Below are 6,423 nucleotides of genomic sequence, written 5' to 3'. Positions count from 1 at the left end.
GAGACTATCTCGTTGAAAGTCTATTAATAATTTCGTTAGTTCGAATGAACAGTGATCTAAGATGTTATTCCATTTATTCATAAATGGTCCATTCTCTTCCCCAAACGCTGGGTATTTCTGTATTCTGAGGCCTCTAGGTATCAATTTATGTGAGATGTAATGTTCAAGAAATGTGACTTCCCACCATTTTTTCAATTCTTTTTCTGCTAATCTTTCTAATTTTTCAAACAGTTCAGGTGAAAACTGATTTTCATCATTAGATTGAGAAAAAATGTCATTTAATTTTTGTGTCCTCATGTCTCTTATGTTGGAATGGAGGCTACTAGAAAAAGCCATATGTGTTCTAAATTGGTGTTTATAGATAGAGGAAAAACAATGTAACGCCAAAAGAAGAAAAATAAACACCAAATAGTGAACGTGAAAAATAAAATATAAAAAGGTACTTCCTCACTGTACTGCCGCAGCCCGCAATAACACTCCTCTAAGTGTTCGACAAAAAGCAACCCAAAATTAGGCGCGCATGTACATATGTGGGAGAAAAAATAAACAATAATAGTGCAATACTGTGGGATTCAAAGTGCTATGTGTACGTGTAATGTATGCACTCACAAAATTACGGATGGTCAAGGCTCTTCAGAATAAAATTCTTTCTTTATTTCTTCTTGTAACTAAAAAATTGGATAAAAAGAGAACGGCCAATGGTGCAGTAAATTCCTGTAGTTGTTATAGGAAAATAAAAATGCACTTACAAGATGGTCGATTTTCAGGCACTTCAACTAAAAGTCCAAAGTTAAAAGCAATGGAGTCAACAGCATTAAATAGTCCTCGTAGGTAGTCCTCAACGCGTTTCGCCTGTCGGCTTCCTCAGGAGAACAGTTTCTTTCCGAAAAATTCATGGTGTTCGTGGGTGTAGAGAGTCTATTTATATGTTTTTTGTCCTTGTTCCGTATTCCGTCTTTACTTCCGGGTTTGACGTCAGCGCGCTGTTCCCGTCGTTGCTCGGCAACCGTGACGCTTCAGTAGTCCATCCCTCCTGTGTCTACGGCGTGTCACAGGATCTCCATGCGTCTCCTAGCAACTGGGACGCTGCGAACCTCCTTTCATTTCAAAAACGCAAGTCCTCTCCCCTTTCTGCTTGCAGGCTCATCGGATAATAGTATTGATTCTCGAGCGAGGTATCTGAAAGATCTTTGATGTCGCTCGTATGCAGGATGTTTTGATAGAGGAGAGAGGGGATATATTAGGGGTTTTATAATGTATATAATAACATAAAATGTGGATGGAGGACGGAACAATGGAAATGAGAGAATGGCATAAAGAGATAGTGTATAGTATGTATATATATAGAGATGTGATGTGACAATTTGTCCACGGAGAGACTCATAAGGTAAATAGGGATAATCTTTAGCTTATGTAAATATAGAGAGACATTCATATTTTATTTTGTGTGATCTTTAAATTGATAAATGGCTTGTGTATATATGTATATATATAGAGATGTAATATCACAATTTATCCACAGAGAGACTATTAAAATAAGTAAACAAATAAATAAATAGAGATAATCATTAGCTTGTGTAAATATAGAGAGACATTGATACAATGGACATACTTAAGACTTTGGCTGATATTACATGGTCTACAGACTACATATGGGCAACAATGGACGTCACTTCACTTTACACTGTCATCCCCCACGAGTTAGGTATAGAGACTATCAAGAAAGCCCTTGTTTTAGATACTAATATGGACAAATTACAGAGTAAATTTATTACTGACTGTATACATTTTATTCTCACACACAACTATTTTTCTTTTAATGAGACTTTTTATCTACAGACATGTGGTACCGCAATGGGAACCAGATTCGCGCCGAGCTATGCTAACCTCTATGTGGCTGATTGGGAAGCCAATCATATTTGGAAAAACAATCCGTTCGGCGCGAATCTGGTTCTCTGGAAGAGGTACATTGATGATGTACTTATAATATGGCAAGGTGATGTTCAAAACTTACATAATTTTATAGCATATATTAACCGTAATGAATATAATTTACATTTTACATCAAGTATTGACAAACAACAAATAGATTTTTTAGACCTTACCCTCTTTATTAGAGACAACAAAATAAACACCAAAACTTTTTTTAAGCCCACAGATGGTAACGGTTTTATTGATTTTTCCAGTCGCCACCACCCCAGCTGGCTTAGAAACATACCCAAGGGACAAATCACTAGAGTACGTAGAAACTGTACCAATGACGAAGACTTTATGACACAAAGCCACCTTCTATTAGATAAATTTGAAGAAAGAAATTATCCAAAAGATCTTCTAACAGATAGTTTTGATACGATACAGAAAAAAAGAAGGGAAGAATTTATAAACCATAACAAAAAACGGAGAAATAAAGATGGGTACGAGTTCTCCTTCCTAACTCAGTATAATGATAGAGCACCTCAAATCAAGAAAGCATTAAGCAGATGCTGGCCTATTTTAAAGGAAGACGAGATACTACAGGGTCATCTCCCAGATAAACCGAAAATTATATACAAAAAACTAGCTAATTTAAAAACTATTTTGGCACCCAGCTTACTACCTAATGAAGATGAAAGGAAAGAACATCAGAACTTTCTAGCGGACAAATCCCCGGGTTTTCATAAATGTGGGAGGTGTAAAGTGTGTAGAACGTGCAATACCCAACAAAAGAAAATCACAGTCTTTAAATGTAACAATACAGGGAAAGAATACCCAATAAAACATTTCATCCACTGCAATACTAAAAATGTGATATATTTATTGGAATGCAAGTGCGGCCAACAGTACATTGGACGCACTACAAGAGAACTTAAAGTCAGAATACTGGAACATCTAGGGGGAATACGGAATGTAAATACGAAACACAGTGTACCTAGACACTGTAATACTTGCACAATGTTTTCATTATCAGACTTTAAAATTCTAGGAATTGATCTGGTAAAAACACACTGGAGAGGAGGTGACATAAATACAGTATTGTCTAAAAAGGAGACAGAATGGATTTTTAAATTTCAGACATACAAAAAGGGTGGCCTAAATACTGATCTGGATATACTTGCTTTTATTGACTGATTAAAAATGTATCTTTTAATATATTTATTTATTAATATATTTTAATATATTTATTTTAACATACTGGTCTTCTAAAAACATTTTAAACTAGTAAGGAAACCAGATAGATAGATATAGGGCCTAATGAATTAATTTAAATCCATTCATCTAAATTAATGTTTTTTATGTATTTTATGGTAATTAAAATCCAATGAACTTATTTAAATCCATTCATCTAAATTAATGTTTTTTATGTATTTTATGATAACTAAAATCCAAGCCATATTTTATTAATCTTGCCTCATTTTTATCCATTTCCATTTTTATTTCTATATATTTTTACTAATTAATAACCAAGTCATTTATTAATTTATTTAAATATCATACAAAATAAAAGATCAATGTCTCTCTATATTTACACAAGCTAATGATTATCTCTATTTATTTATTTGTTTACTTATTTTAATAGTCTCTCTGTGGATAAATTGTGATATTACATCTCTATATATATACATATATACACAAGCCATTTATCAATTTAAAGATCACACAAAATAAAATATGAATGTCTCTCTATATTTACATAAGCTAAAGATTATCCCTATTTACCTTATGAGTCTCTCCGTGGACAAATTGTCACATCACATCTCTATATATATATACATACTATACACTATCTCTTTATGCCATTCTCTCATTTCCATTGTTCCGTCCTCCATCCACATTTTATGTTATTATATACATTATAAAACCCCTAATATATCCCCTCTCTCCTCTATCAAAACATCCTGCATACGAGCGACATCAAAGATCTTTCAGATACCTCGCTCGAGAATCAATACTATTATCCGATGAGCCTGCAAGCAGAAAGGGGAGAGGACTTGCGTTTTTGAAATGAAAGGAGGTTCGCAGCGTCCCAGTTGCTAGGAGACGCATGGAGATCCTGTGACACGCCGTAGACACAGGAGGGATGGACTACTGAAGCGTCACGGTTGCCGAGCAACGACGGGAACAGCGCGCTGACGTCAAACCCGGAAGTAAAGACGGAATACGGAACAAGGACAAAAAACATATAAATAGACTCTCTACACCCACGAACACCATGAATTTTTCGGAAAGAAACTGTTCTCCTGAGGAAGCCGACAGGCGAAACGCGTTGAGGACTACCTACGAGGACTATTTAATGCTGTTGACTCCATTGCTTTTAACTTTCGACTTTTAGTTGAAGTGCCTGAAAATCGACCATCTTGTAAGTGCATTTTTATTTTCCTATAACAACTACAGGAATTTACTGCACCATTGGCCGTTCTCTTTTTATCCAATTTTTTAGTTACAAGAAGAAATAAAGAAAGAATTTTATTCTGAAGAGCCTTGACCATCCATAATTTTGTGAGTGCATACATTACACGTACACATAGCACTTTGAATCCCACAGTATTGCACTATTATTGTTTATTTTTTCTCCCACATATGTACATGCGCGCCTAATTTTGGGTTGCTTTTTGTCGAACACTTAGAGGAGTGTTATTGCGGGCTGCGGCAGTACAGTGAGGAAGTACCTTTTTATATTTTATTTTTCACGTTCACTATTTGGTGTTTATTTTTCTTCTTTTGGCTTTTACTGTTTCTAGCAGTTTGTTATCTGTATCTGTTGGTGGGAGGTTCCACGGGGTTAAGTGCAACAAGTTCTTTCATTTCATGCCCTTCTTCTCTTGGTGTGGAGTGTTGAGGCAGTTGGCCCAAGGATTTGATGGAAATATCAAACTCAAACTGGATATTTCAATATGCTGATTTAGACATGTTAAAATGGACCAAACTAGGCTTATTCTGCTGTTAAAACATTTCCAAATTAGCCCAGCATAATACATAATTAAATTGGTAACATTTATTTAAGGCTGTGATTAACCCGTTAATGACCAGGGTTTTTTTTTTTTACACAATGCTTTCCAAAAAAATATCAGATACATTTCCATCTTTATTCAACTATGATTTCCTACCAACTCATTCAGTCCATCCCTACAAATTATATATTGTGTTTTTAGAAGACAAGTAGGATCTTCATTTGAAAAAAATATTTTATACATAAACCATTATTTAATATGAAAAAAAATTCTACCTCATATGGCTGGTATTTATTTTGGTAGTTACTGGGCTAAACTGGGTTACTGGGATATATATAATATGCTTGGAGTTTAACCCACAAAAGTGGCCAGAAAAAGCTATACTGCTGTATAAAGGTATACAGTGCCCTCCACGAATATAGGCACCCTTGGTTTAAAATGAGCTAAAAATGCTGTGAAAATTTGTCTATTGTTTAACCCTTTCATCTTTTCTTCAAATAATACATAGAAATGCTCTGCTATCATGGATATCAAAGAATTGCAAACACAACACAGGTTTTTAAAAAAATAAAATAAAAATGAAATATATGTGTGGCAGAATTATCGGCACCCTTTTAGTTAATACTTTGTGCTTACCTCCCTTTGCCAAGATAACAGCTCTTAGTCTTTTATAATGCTCGATGAGGTTGGAGAATACATGGCGAGGGATCTCGGATTCCTCCATACAAAATCTCTCCCCATCTTTTAAATTTCAAGGTCGACGCTGGTGGACTGTCCACATGTTTTCTATGGAGTTCAAATCAGGGGACAGCCATGGCCATAGTAGGACCTGGATTATATCAGCCCCAAAACATTAAAAAAGCTACCACCATATTTAACCGTGGGCATGTGGTCCTTTTCCATATGGCTACCTCTCTGTGTGCGCCAAACCCACTACTGATGTTTATTGGCAAGAAAACTCTTCTTTGGTTTCACACGACCATAGAACACGATCCTATCTGAAGTTGCAGTAGTGTCCGGCGAACTGAAGTTGAGTTTGTTTTTGGATGAGAGTAGAAACTTTTTTCTTCAAACCTTCCAAACAACTTGTGGTGATGTAGGTGACGTTGGATGGTAGTTTTGAAGATTTTCTGACCCCAAGACGCAACTTATTTCTGCAATTCAGCAGCTGTGATCCTTGGAGATTTTTTTTGCGACTAGAACCATCCTCTTCTCAGTCCTTTGAGACAATATAGACACACATACTCTTCCTTCCAGGTTAATTCATAACATTTCCAGTTGACTGGAACTCCTTAATTATTTCACTGGTGGTGGAAGTAGGCATTTTCAGTGCTTTTGCCATTTTCTTAAAGCCACTTATAGAAAGTGACGGCAGATAAAAACCATTCGCCTCATCCAGTCTGCCCAACATCTTAAAACTTTCCTTAGTACCTGGCCTTATCTTATATCTAGCTTAACCTTATGCCTATCCTATGCTTTCTTAAACACCTTCTCT

The sequence above is a fragment of the Spea bombifrons genome, chromosome 9, assembly GCF_027358695.1.
Source record: "Spea bombifrons isolate aSpeBom1 chromosome 9, aSpeBom1.2.pri, whole genome shotgun sequence".
NCBI lineage: Eukaryota > Metazoa > Chordata > Amphibia > Anura > Pelobatidae > Spea > Spea bombifrons.
This window is presented reverse-complemented; position numbering follows the sequence as displayed.